Here is a 14,537-nt window from a genome sequence, read left to right as displayed (position 1 = left end):
CAGTTCGACCACGTGCGGCGGGCCCCCTCCAGTGCGGGCCCTTTCTCGGTTGTTATTGCATCTCTTCTCCTGTCAAGGCAAAACACAGATGCATGAGTGGGTGCATATTGCATAGTGAGACGCATCAAGCATCGGTGTGGGTGGGTTGAGCGTGGGGCAGATGGATGGGAGGATGCGTGTGCCACATGCCCATCCCATTGCATGGGGATTGGGGTGTGTGGTAGTGTTCGGGTGGGGACAGGGACGATGGGTACTTGCGGGCACGGCGAGGATGGTGAGTGCGTGGCTGTGAGGATTGCTGCGGGAGCGCTGTGGTGGCTCTGCAGGAGGGGTTGTGATATGTTTGGCGTGATGGTGGGGACGGGTTGTGGGAGGGTGCGTTGGTGTACTCACCTTGCCGGACCTAGAGAGGTCATTGAACCGCTTGCGGCACTGCTCCCATGCCCTGGGGGTGTTGGCCCTGCTGCTGACTTCCGCCGCCACCTCTGCCCATGCCTTCCTGGTGACGGAGCTAGGGCACTTGCGTCCGTCCGCCGGGAACAGCGTGTCCCTCCTCCTCCTCACACCCTCCAGCAGCAGCTGCAGCGCGAGGTCGGAGAAGCGTGGCGCAGCCTTGCCCCTGGGTTGCGCCATCCTGTGTTGCCTCTTGCTTGCAGCTGGAGGGGCTTTGGGGGACTGGCCCTTTAAGTGGAGCTCCTCCATCGCGAAAACGGTAGTGCGCATGCGCAGCCCGCCGGCACGCAGCTAGGGAGCGGAGAACCCGGAAGCACGGCTTAATGTGATCAATTATCCCACGATCGCGCGGGGGGCGCACTCAATTAGCCGTCCGCGTTTTCCACGCTCCCGAAGGACCACCCGTTGGGAACCCGCAGGCCTGCTAAAATCGGGCCCCATATCTCTATTCTGCAGTTGCTGCATTCAGTTATGAGAATGAATGTGCTTACAAAACATATTTTATTGTAACGTTGAATGCATTTTGAGTTGCTTTACTAATTCATTATTTACTTATCCATTCAGTTTCGATAGAAAATCTTTTCTGAACAAACTAATTAAAAAAGGCAGTGGGGGTTAAATTGGATCACCTCTGAAAACGGGCACGGGATCGTGGTCCATGATTAACCAGTGCCCGTTCATTGGGCTGCAGGCAGCACTTTAACTTCATGCTGCCTGCTGTTTTTAATGATTGCTGCATGCAGCCAGTGCTCCCTGTGCTGTTGATTGGCTGCACGCAAAGCAGGGGGCTCCGATTACTCGAGCGGCTCGTACTTCTTAAAGGCAGCCTGCACCTCTTAAAGGGGAGGTGCAGTGTGGCTGCAAGAAGTGGTGGGGTCCTTTGTGAAGTGATTCAGTGCTCTAATACTTTGAAGAAGCTGAGCCTGGGAAAGAGCGTGCACCAGGGTTCTCTGACAATGCACTGGAGGCCTTGGTGGAAGAGGTAGACAAAAGGAGGGACATCCTGCATCTGCAGGGGGGCAGGAGGCCCTCAAGACGTATGCTGAAGATGCAGTGGGAAGAAGTAGCGGAGGAGGTCAATATCAGGAGCATAACTCCAAGAACATGGATGCAGTGCAGGAAGATGTTCAATGATTTAACACGAGTTGTCAAGGTGAATGAGTGAGTTCAATCTTCAAATGGCATATCTTACTAACTGCACCACTGGCCTCATCCACTCAATTCACTGCACCTCCATCACCCACCTACCAACAAACTCTTTCAATCAGTACTCAACCCTTCAAATCAGATGCTTCATCTCACCCTCACACATTACTACTGTTGCAAGCCTCACACCCACAATTCACGGGTCACACACACTGGCAGCTATTCAACCATGACAACCACATCACCCAAACATCTTGCAGGACACTCACTGACACACGTCCCTCTTTTTTGCAGGAGAAGGAGGTGCATAACAGGAGGCAGCAACAAAGAGCTGGAGGAAGACAAGCGCGCCTACACGTTTTAACCCCCATGGGAGGAGACAGTGCTGGCCATCATGGGTCGAGGCATCACTGAGGCCGTGGCCACTGGCTGTGCCTAAAGTAAATCGGATGTTGGTATCATTTTTCAGTGGAACAAGTCCCAATGTGCAGATAGTGTAGAGAGATAGTGTGACTTTACACAATGAGGTAAGAGGAACCCTTTGTTCATTTAAGATCAGAAGATTCCATTCTAATCATGGCCTAGAAATCACTGTTGGTGATTTTAGCAGATGAGCATTTATTGTATTCCTATGACATTGCTCTGTCTGCTATTTTAATGCAGGCATTAATCTGCCCCTGCTAAAATAACGGGGAGAGAAATGTCATACTTGACTGTAATATTGTAGTTTATATGAATTCATTAAGCTTTCACTCACTGATATTGATGAGCCGATAGATGTTTCAGAAGAGCTGGGACAAATTTAGCTTTAACTCAGTTTGGCACTGAAGTGGAACAGATTTAACTGCTCCAGGCTCACACTCAGTGTTACTGTGAACCATGCTAGCAGATGTTTTATGAATCATGAGGCTTCTCTAGTATCACCAATTGTTTATTTCTATCTTGCTGGTATGAATGGACTCAGATCTGATCCTTACATGGATCAGGTCTATTGTAACAAAGTCAGGACAGTACTAACATTCCCAGTAAGTGGACCCTGGGTCTAAATGTAAAAATTGTTACGTCAAATTTTTTTTAGGGTTGAGATTTAGCAAATCTTATTGCAGTGCAGTGAATTCATGCACGTCCAATACGTAGGAATTAATGCCACAGTTATTTTACATGTCAGGTCACTGGTTGCTTGGAGTCAGTGGTTATTTCATCCATGAACAGGGATTGAGAGTCATTTGCCTACGTGCAGACATTTATGATGTGATTGAATCAATTGACAATTTGCAGAAAATTTATAATAAAATGGTTTTTTAAAAAACGATAAAGATGTAATCTATATATGTCTCACATCTAACCTGTGGCCATCAGATTTCAGCGATCGCACTTCAAAGTATCAAAGTAAAGTATAGTACTAAAAAAAGGGAAAGAAATCCAATTGTTTCCTGCTGGTTTGTCTGGCTTTTATCATGTGAGCTCTCTCTAAAGAGCAGGAGCCAGCGATTTTACAAGCAGCTGCCAATCTACAAAAATTCCCCTCAAATTGACTTCATGAATATAACCAACTTGTTGATTAACCAGAGGTGGGAACAATTTCCAAAACACTTAACTAAAAATACTGTTGTATCTCTTACCGTATGGCAGTTTGTTGAAATAAATTCACCTTGTTGTTATCTAATAACTGGCAGTGCTTATTTAGATTACTTTCTCATAGGGAGTACCCAAGCAGTGGCTTAAAGGGACAGGCCAGATTAAACATAGTTCCATCTTCGCATTTAAACATCACAAGGTGCTCCAGACCCCAGAATACCCACGGGAGATCAGCTAGTATGAAATAATATAGTATCATTTAAAATATTCATTATTTTCATTTTGATAGACTGACACCTTAAGCAGCAATTTCATGTCTGGATTATTACAAGAAACTTTCAGGCTTCCAGTACTGAAAAAGTCCTTTGTGATACCAACAAGAATGTGAGAGCAACTTCCCCTCTTCTGCATGTCTAAGAATGGCTCAAGTTCCCAACCCATTCCCTCCCCCATCCACCCCTGTTCCCACCATGTGAATTGCGATGGTAAGCCTAATGGCAGAAATGGCCCCACATGTGTCAATTTCAGGGCAGTTATTAGATAACAACAAGGTGAATTTATTTCAACAAACTGCCGTACGGTAGGAGATACAAAAGTAGCTTTAGTTAAGTGCTTTGGAAATTGTTCCCACCTCAGGTTAATCAACAAGTTGGTTATATTCATGATTCATAATATTGGATTCAAGAGGCTTCCATTCAACTTTAGAGCTAAAGCATTTAGAAATGTTTATTAAAAAGACAACCTGAAAAATTTAAAGCAAGTATAAAGATTTTTGACAAAAATGAGCAATTGATCTCTTGCTGTTCAAATTCATCACGACTATCAATGTTCCTGAGGTTTGATTTAAAAGGACAAAAATATTAATAACCTTTCATAACCTCAAGGATACCCTCAATGATATTGAGAAATATGAGATTGATAGCTCTGATCTACCTGAGTCGAGATTTACTGAGTACTAAATTAAAGTCATTGCAATAGCTGATCTTTCATTATTTCAAATTCTACAAAACAAATGGATAAATATTGCTCAGACCTATATATTTATTTACTTATTCTTCCCAACCAATCAACCTATCATCACATTTGTCAGGATATTAAGTTACCCAGGCGATCTATTAACAAAATTTCTGAATGCAAAATTATTTTACTTCAATTCTTAGGGCCCTTTTTTACAATGCTCTAAAACTTACATTAACAGAGTATCAGAAATAGATGTGCTACTTTGTCATTTTAAGTGAAATGTGTTTAGACAATCTGCCACATTCAATTCAATTTAAAATGGATTTCACTGCAAATAACAAATGCTTTCTTTTTCGATTGCAATCATAACTGGGGGGAAAAAACACAGCTGATCACAGCCCAACTACCTCCACAATAAAACAATAAAACCCTCTAAATTACTTCATTGGCTGTGAAGTGTTCTGGAATGTCCTGAGATCGTGAAGGACACTATTTAAATGCAAGTCTTTCTTTCTTTAATATTTTCCAACGTAGACAACATGATTGAGGTATGAGCAGCAGATGGTCAGAACCATCCAGTGTCCGGTGCCAGCACCACAATTCTGGAAAAAATTATTAATTTTTAAAAGAGCTTTACAACTTATTTGTGCGAGGAAGTTTCTTTTGTGGTTCATACTAATCAAATAAAGATTGAATTCCGCTGTTGCACCTACATGGGGTGGGGGGGGGGGGAGTTTTCACCAAAATTCAGAAAAGGTTCTTGAAGTTGATATGGGATGAGGGTTGCATCAAAACAGCCAGGGCAGGCTCCATAGAGCGAAAGATGATTGAGGAATCAGGCCGTCTGACACATTTCAGGTTTTAAGGTGTGCCAGATGACATTCTGGAACAATGCACCAGAGAGAGTTTCTATTCGGCTGGCATTGGTTAAGTGTAGAAAGATTCAAGATCCAGCCCCTAATTCACTGTTTTACTGCCACAGCGGGCTTCAGTGATGAACTCCTCCTATAGACCGATGAAGACAACAGGAAAGATTTTGAAAATTAATACTGATTATTCATGAAGCAGGATAATGACAACCTGTTTTGGAGAGAAGCTTTTTTATATATAAAAGAGTCGCGGGGTAGAGGAATTAGACAAGTTGATGACTATATTGAGGATAAGCAACACTGTCATTTGCGGGCCAGGGTTAATATTTCTCAGCCACACAGGCTTCCATTTATTTGATAAATTAAAATATGATCAAATGGAGTTAGTATTGGAAATCTTTATCAAATAGGTGATCCATAATCTACACTTTGTTCTAGTTGAGATACTTAATAAACAAATAGATAGTGGGGTATCAGGAGAGAGCCATAGAAGTTTACAGCAAAGAAGGAGGCCATTAGGCCATCATATCTGTGCCAATTCTTTGCAATCCAAAATTAACCCCACTATCCCACTCTCTCCCCAAAGCCCTTTAACTTCGTCTGTCTCAAGTGTTTATTTACACTTTCCTTTAAAAATGCAGTGGTCTCTGCCTCCACTATTCCCTGTGGCAAAGCATTTCACGCTCGAGTAACTCTTTGGGTAGGAATTTCTTCTAACAATTACCACAAAGGTTAAGCGTCAGAATGAAAAAAAATGAATAAAATCAGTGCAGAAATGAATTTAAACAGTTGAATGAATCTTCCTACTAGCACCTTTAAACTTACTTCCATATATAGCTCAGAGCATAGAAATCCTGGATGCCCTGGGCATGAAGATCTCTCAGTGTAACACATAGTTGAAAGTTGAGAAATTGTCTGCAACTCAAAATGCTGTCACCCAGCATTAACTTAAATGTTCCAGGCCAGAACTTCCTGACTTTGATATTTTTCAAGGCAGAAATGTGTGTGTGGAGCACAAACTCGGTAGAATTTCCTCATCTGTTATTATCTCATAAACTGGCGCACCGGGACATGAGAAAACCGTGGTGGTTAAGTTTAATTGTACATCCTCCTATTTCCCTAGAGTAGAAACTAAAGATTGTCATACATTTCAGTCAGAAATGTACAGAATAGGCCTAAAGTGTGTGAGTTTTCTATTCAAAGAGTAGGTTGGTCTGCACAATATCATTAATTATCGTAGTCTTCAAAGGGTTCTACATTTAAGACCGAACAATTTGAGGAAATTTGCGTCTCAGCACATTACTCCACTTATGGCAGCTTTGAGAATTGGCCCACCCAAGCTCCGTGGGGCTCATTTGCATAGGAGCGGCAATCACTTAGCGACGTTGTGCATGAGAATTTCTTGCTTTAACAGCACTACTGCATTCTGGGTAAATTGGCCCTATATAAACAAGGTGCAGCAGCTCCCCCAACAACAAGCAGTAGTGAGGAGTTTAAGAATGGTAAAGAGTCCTCAACCTTTCTTCACAGATTTGTGGGTCTATTTTTCAACCCAGTTTTTTCAGTTTTACTCACGGAGTTGGCAGTATCATGTGCACCAGGGAGTGAACTTTTGAGGTTATAGATAAGGCACATTGTTATGGTTGTGCTTCACATGAGAGTCCTTGAACTGACAATGAGTGACGTAAGTGGAAAATATACTCCATTTCCCAGTACGGACATTCCTCACCCAAAAGAGTTCAAAGAAATAAAACAGCCAAAGAAGAGGAATAACATTGTAGAAGTGTGTGTGTGTAAATGTGAGTGTGAGTGTGAGTGTGAGAGTGAGTGTGAGAGAAAAGTTAAGAAAAAAAATGAAGGAAAAAATAGAGACCAAGTATTATTCAAGTTACAGATACACACAGACATATCAAGGACTGGCCAGCAAACTGTCAGCTAACCTTAATCAATAAGGCAAATAAATAAATTCCTCATATCCTAACTGGGACTGGAAAAATAATGCAATTGCACAAGACCCCGAGCCAGTCAGTGGACCGAGTGCATCCAGTGAAAGGACAACTACACAAAGTTAATAGCTGATCCCTGGTCAATTTGTCAACTATTCTTTTTATAACCTATGCGAACATACCTTTTCTTAATCGTACATGTGCTGATTGAAACCAGATTAAATTGGTAGTATTTAGTATCATTGTCTAGCACGGGGCCCCCGCAAGGCAAACATCACTCCTGCCCACAATGAGATATTAGTAAAAATGAGTTCATTTATTTGAATGAAATTTTCTTATAAGAAAAGTGTTAACTCATTTAAAACAAGGGTTAGCACCCTTGTTAAAATAGAAAGGAAATTTCATATGAATCCATTAACGTGTTTGTTCTTAATATGGTACAGTATAATTTCAAATACATGGACTGCAGCGGTTCAAGAAGGCAGCTCACCACCACCTTCTCAAGGGCAATTAGAGATGGGCAATAAATGCCGGCCTCGCCAGCGACGCCCACATCCCATGAACGAATAAAAAAAAACACAAGGGAAAAGTTCATCTCACTGGAGGGACCAAGATTCTCTCACAGAGCATTAGCAGCAGCCTCTAGAGTTATAAAGGCTACTTGCTCATTCATTTTATTTGCCTCATGCCATACAGGGCTCCTCATTGAGGATAGTGGAAAACAACCTGTTACCAGCTCTCTGACAAAGCTGCTCTTGAAGCAGTCGCCACAAAGTACACAAGAGGGGACATAGGCTGACTCACCTTCCCCTGCTCCACAGGAAGCAGCTCTCCTCTACTCAGCATTCCCCCAAATAGTTAAGAACAGGAGACTGATTGGGCTCAATTTTAAAAGGGTGGTGGGATGGCAGCTGGGGGGGGGATCAATGGTCATGCAGCAAACCCGAATTTTAAAAAAACTTACCTTTCCCCATGCGATTGCGAGGTAATTGATGCTCATTAATCTTGTTTCCGAGGTGGGTGGGGGAGGGGGGGGAAGAGAGAGAGAGGGAGAGGGAGAGATCATCGGGGGGGGGCCACAAAGATCGGAGTGGGGGGATAAATATCGGGGGGGGGAGGGACAAAGATAGGAGGGGGGAGGGACAAAGATCGGACATCGTTGGAGGGGGGGGAAGACATCGGGAGGCATTGGAGAAGAGACATTGGGGGGGGTGAGACATCGGACATTGGAGCAGGGGGGTGCAGGTGAGATCGTTTGAACGGTAGGTTTATTTATTTTATTTAACTTTGTGAAATGTTAATTTATTTAATTTATTTCGTTTATTTTACCCTGATCCGGCCCTTCATGCCTGGTTTCACCAAGTGTGAATTGGAAGCCATGGGAAAGCGCCCAGGTAAGTTAAAAATCATTGCAACTACCTACTATGTAATAAATAAAGTAGCTTAAGTACTCGGTACATTTGCTTCTTTAAATATCATCCCGCCAGCTTTAATTGCCAGTGGGACTTCCTGATTCCAGAACCCCGCGAGCACTCAGATACGTCTGTGTGAGACACAGAAGTCGGCGGGTTGGAGCCGGGTTCCTGACCCGCTCCGGATTTTACTGATTTTCGCTGCCCCCAACGCACCCAGACTTTCATTGGAAAATCGAGCCCATTGTGTGGGGAAAACTGTGGAGGACACTCCATGTCCTACCACTTTGAGATGCAGAATAGTTATGCGCCCGTGTACTGCAGTACAAGCCCAACTCGTCAAGTATTTTTATAAACCTCGATCCAGTTAACTTGTTTCCCCCTCAATTTTCTCCTCCTTTCTTCCCTCCACTCCTGAAAGTGCTGATTGGTGTTGCAGTACCATTCCACTGGTGGCGGCAGCTCTCCTGTACTTCACCCAACTAAATGTCTAAATTTAGCAATTGAGCTAGTATCAATTGCCGTTTGCGGAAGAGAGTTCCAAACCTTTACCACCCTTTGTGGGAAATCAGGGGAAAAAACTCTCCAGTGGATGGAGTCATACCTAGCACAAAGGAAGATGGTAGTTGTTGGAGGCCAATCATCTCAGCCTCAGAACATTGCTGCAGGAGTTCCTCAGGGCAGTGTCCTTGGCCCAACCATCTTCAGCTGCTTCATTAATGACCTTCCCTCCATCATAAGGTCAGAAATGGGGATGTTCGCTGATGATTGCACAGTGTTCAGTTCCATTCGCAACCCCTCAGATAATGAAGCAGTCCGTGCCCGCATGCAGCAAGACCTGGACAACATCCAGGCTTGGGCTGATAAGTGGCAAGTAACATTCGTGCCAGACGAGTGCCAGGCAATGACCATCTCCATCAAGAGAGAATCTAACCTCCTCCCCTTGATATTCAACGGCATTACCATCGCCGAATCCCCCACCATCAACTTCCTGGGGTCACCATTGACCAGAAACTTTACTGGACCAGCCACATAAATACTGTGGCTACAAGAGCAGGTCAGAGGCTGGGTATTCTGCGGCGAGTGACTCACCTCCTGACTCCCCAAAGCCTTTCCACCATTTACGAGGCACAAGTCAGGAGTGTGATGGAATACTCTTCACTTGCCTGGATGAGTGCAGCTCCAACAACACTCAAGAAGCTTGACACCATCCAGGACAAAGCAGCCCGCTTGATTGGCACCCCATCCACCACCCTAAACATTCACTCCCTCCACCACCGACACACAGTAGTGTGTGCCATCCACAGGATGCACTGCAGCCATTCGCCAAGGCTTCTTCGCCAGCACCTCCCAAACCCACGACCTCCACCACCTGGAAGAACAATGGCAGCAGGCACATGGGAAAAACATCACCTGCACGTTCCCCTCCAAGTCACACACCATTCCAACTTGGAAATATATCGCTGTTCCTTCATCGTCACTGGGTCAAAATCTTGGAACTCCCTACCTAACAGCACTGTGGGAGAACCTTCATGACACGGACTGCAGCAGTTCAAGAAGGCGGCTCACCACCACCTTTTCAAGGGCAATTAGCGATGGGCAATAAATGCTGGCCTTGCCAGCGATGCCGACATCCCATGAATGAATTAAACAAAACTTCCTCACCTCCCTATGTGTGACCCCACCACTACCACTCACCCCAATCCTGATCCAATGTGATGTCTCTGTCTGATACTAACCCTCTGATACAACTGTTTCATGATCAGCCTCACCCAAAGCAATGCATTCATCGGCTGACCACTTTACCCTCACTCACTCACACGTCTGTACTATCTCCCCTTGTAGGAGAAGAGAATGCAAAATGCACGGGAGATTGCGAGGACTGGAGGGGGGGCCACAACAAATAGTGGTCCTCACAGAGGTTGAGAAGGAGGTCCTGGAGATCAGCCATAACCTTGAGTGCCTGTCCGTCGGGGATGCCGAGACTGGCACCCCACAAACGTCTGGTAACACAACTTTAAACATTCATCAAACACAACATGAATTGATGTTAACAATGATTGGCATGTTGAACACCGCAGTATGCTCATCGCAACATGATACATCTGCGATGATGCTTAATATTGCCTTCTGTTCTCTTACAGGCCCTTCAACGACTGCAGTGATGGGAGAGGGCGATTCCTCAGAGGAGCTCCCGGCCTCTGAGGGTGCACCGTCACATCATAGCGAGCCATCCACCAGCATAGATACTCACGGTAGGTCCTTGTTGTTAGTTAGTTGGGTTGGTACCTGGTGAGTCACCACACTGAAGTAAGCATGAGAAGACACTGGTGGCAGGAGCAGCTGTGGAGAGTCCACAATAGCACAGAGGATGGAGGAGTCCAACTCCTGCATTAGTGGAATGGTGGCACAGGTACGTGAGGGAATCTCTGAGATAGTGTTGTAAGTAAGTGCGGAAATGTCTGAGATGGAGAGAAGGCTAGCCTCCATTGAGCTTCAAGCATGGCTCACAAATGAGCCTACTTAGGCCCTGACAATGGCTGTTTGGACTCAGGGTGAACAATGTTCTGCCACCTTAAACAGGCAGACAGAAGCTTTACAACTGGGCTTGCCAGGCATCACAAATGTCCTCCAAACTGTTCTCCAGCAGGGTGGTAGAAGTGATGTGAGCTTGACCCAAAAAATAGAACATAAGAACATAAGAAATAGGAGCAGGAGTAGGCCAATCGGCCCCTTGAGCCTGCTCCGCCATTCAATAAGATCATGGCTGATCTGATCCTAACCTCAAATTTAAATTCATGTCCAATTTCCTACCCGCTCCCCGTAACCCCTAATTCCCTTTACTTCGAGGAAACTGTCTATTTCTGCTTTAAATTTATTTAATGATGTAGCTTCCACAGCTTCCTGGGGCAGCAAATTCCACAGACCTACTACCCTCTGAGTGAAGAAGTTTCTCCTCATCTCAGTTTTGAAAGAGCAGCCCCTTATTCTAAGATTATGCCCCCTAGTTCTAGTTTCACCCATCCTTGGGAACATCCTTACCGCATCCACCCGATCAAGCCCCTCACTCTCTACTTTCCCTTCCATCTTTGTATCATCTGCAAACTTTGATATGTTACACTCGGTCCCCTCCTCCAAATCGTTAATATAGATTGTAAAGAGTTGGGGACCCAGCACCAACCCCTGCGGAACACCACTGGCTACTGGTTGCCAGTCCGAGAATGAACCATTTATCCCAACTCTCTGCTTCCTGTTAGATAACCAATCCTCCACCCATGCCAGAATATTACCCCCAATCCAGTGATTCTTTATCTTGAGCAATAATCTTTTATGTGGCATCTTGTCGAATGCCTTCTGGAAGTCTAAATACACTACGTCCACTGGTTCCCCTTTATCCACCCTGTACGTTATAGATGATGGCGAAAGGAGACATGGAAGTGGGGACGCCACTCAAAACACTCCTATGTCTCACCCGTTGCCTCCCTCTCAACCAGTACCCACAATGCTGCCTGCTCTCCAGGTGGCCGAGTCAGCTTCTACACAGGTGCAGGTGGAGCAGTCTTTGGAGGGGCCCTCACGGGCTCCAAAACCCAGAGGGCATAGGCCGAAAGCATCTAAGCAGTCAGGGTATGAACATGAGCAACCTGCCATTACCTCTGCTGTAGCCACAGGGGATGAACCATGTAGAAGTAGTAGGTGGAGAAAAGCTAAGGATTTGTGATCATGAAGGGTATGCACAAGGATGTCTGACAGACTGTCATGTTTTTCATTTATATTTGGTTTTAGTTAAAGTCACATTGAATGTTATCATTCTCACCACTACTGCCACGTCCTGCCCATTCTTGACTGCCTTTTGTGATAGGGTGCTTTCATGTGCTTCATCATGAACTGCGAGTCTTGATGCCACTCAGCGGGTGACTTTACAGTGGGTGTATGTGTAGTTGCAGGATTGTTTTGTGCGGAGCGGGGGAGGGGAGATGATGATGTTGGTGCTGCTCTTTCCAGGTCCTCTAAGGACTGATCTATTCTCACTTTGTGATCTCCTTATGGGATATGTTCACATATGAGTGACTCCTTGGCCTCATGAGCAGCCAGGTGAACTGTTGCTCTGCTGATGGGTTCCTCCTCCTCCTCCTCCTCCTGCTGCTCCCCTCCTGCTGCTCCTCCTCAATGTTCATGGCAGATGTGGATAAGGTTGTCAATAAGGTTTGGCCACTGATTAACCACACACATTGATTTTTTTGTATTTTTTTTACAGCCAAGACTTCTAAGCAATTAGTGAATCAATACAGTCACAGTCAGTACAGTCACAAGTAGATATTTTGCCAGTAAAACGGTTTGCAGTTTCAATACTGAAAAAAATTCTGCATAATTGTTATTTCCATTTAAAAAATTACTTTTCTCCAAAGAAATACAGCATCCAAATGATTAGTTGTTATACTTTTAAAATGGAGAGCTATAAAACCAGCTATATTATAAATTGTAGCTTTGGTGGAAATTGTATGCAACTATAGTACGGGTACATCATTTGACTAATACCAATAGCAGATGGAACACTCCTAACAGGCCATATCAATCTAACTCACAGCTGAGTATTCAACAGTATTAAGAGCTCAAAATATGTACAACAATGATAAATAAAGTAAAGATTTATACAAGGTGGTAAAAGTGCAAACAACTAACTCCTCACAGTGAGGAAAAGTTTGCACTGGTAACTGCATTATTAATGTGTTCCTTTTGATTTTGCTAGAAATACCAACCAGCGGAAATCTTTATGACCATATTTATGATCACCTTAGAATCATAGACTCTTACAGCAGAGAATGAGGTAATTCGGCCCATCATGCCTGTGCTGGCTCTTTGACGGAGCTATCCAATTAGTCCCACTCCACCACTCTTTCCCACAGCCCTGCAAATTTTTCCTCCTGCTCCTCCCAGCTCCACATTCAGGTTACTATATTTTAAACACTTACCTTGTTGGATGTGGTCTGCAGCGGTCCTTTTAAGGATGCCCGTAGACCTGGTTTTCCTGAATGTAGCCTGTCCAGCACTGGCTGCGTTCAGGCCAACCCAGTTTTGCAGAGGGGGCCTCAAATACAGGTTGGGCCTCTTATTTTAATATGAAAAGGGCCTAATGCCTGCTTCAGGCATGGGCCCTGGATGCCTATTTTTTTGCCTATACCAATATGGCGGGCAGTGCACCTCCAGCTCATAATGAGCGTGCGCTTCCTGCCCACCATATTGGAGGCTTAGGCGCCCATTTAGCGGCAACATACAGGCGCGACATCATCCAATTTCTCGGCCAGAATGTTTCAAATACACTGATTAACTGATCAATTTTTAATGAGATTTGTTTATTATCTTCCCTCCTTCAATATTTTTTCTAATATTGAATCCCAGGATGCAAGTAAAGGTTCTTTTGAGTCCGGAGATTCAAGCTCCACTCCAAGATTTAAGCACATAATCCGGCTGACATTTCAACGCAGTACTGAGGAAGTGCTGCATTGTCAGTCTTTTGGGAGAGACATTAAATCAAGGTTCCATCTGGTCTTTTTGATGATTCAGGTGGAAGTAAAAGATCCCATTGCACTATTAGAAGAAGAGTACCCTCACCTAAATTCCTCCCACAACCAATGCCACCACAGATTAACTGGTCATTCATCTGATTTGTTTGTGGGATCTTGCTGTGACCAAATTGACTGCTTGTTTCCCTATATAACAGCAGTGACTGCACTTCAAAAGTGAATGGTTAGTTTACTTTTGAACGAAGAATGTCCTGAGGATGCGATAAGGCATTATATAAATGCACACATTTTTTTTACATAGTCTGTGAGATGGGATGTATAGCTCATATCAGATTGTAAGAACTGACAAAGTTCATACAAAATGCCTGATTAGTGCAAACTTCCTAAAGAGCCTTACTCAAATCCCAACATATTCAAAATATTATACTGAACTTGTACAAATGTGCCTTATTATTGCTTCACTGCAACAAACTATAAACCTTGGCCATCTGGTTCAAAATATGAAACCCTACTACAAAGTACTTAATGCTGAGATTGTGACAAGATTATAGACATTAAAAGATTATCACAAGATGGAAATAACACTGCCTGTGCTTTTTCTTTGACTCATTTAAATGTAAATAAATACAGCCAAGCATGCTACTAATC

General features: G+C 44.1%; 1 protein-coding gene across 3 annotated transcripts in view; it reads right to left on the bottom strand.

Annotated features, from left to right (window-relative positions):
* The window catches only part of palmdb (palmdelphin b), a 123,568-nt gene that overhangs the window by 87,716 nt on the left and 21,315 nt on the right, over nt 1-14,537 (bottom strand). The window lies entirely within an intron of this gene.

Source organism: Heptranchias perlo, chromosome 9 (assembly GCF_035084215.1).
Source record: "Heptranchias perlo isolate sHepPer1 chromosome 9, sHepPer1.hap1, whole genome shotgun sequence".
Classification (NCBI taxonomy): Eukaryota; Metazoa; Chordata; class Chondrichthyes; order Hexanchiformes; family Hexanchidae; genus Heptranchias; species Heptranchias perlo.
This window is presented reverse-complemented; position numbering and strand designations above follow the sequence as displayed.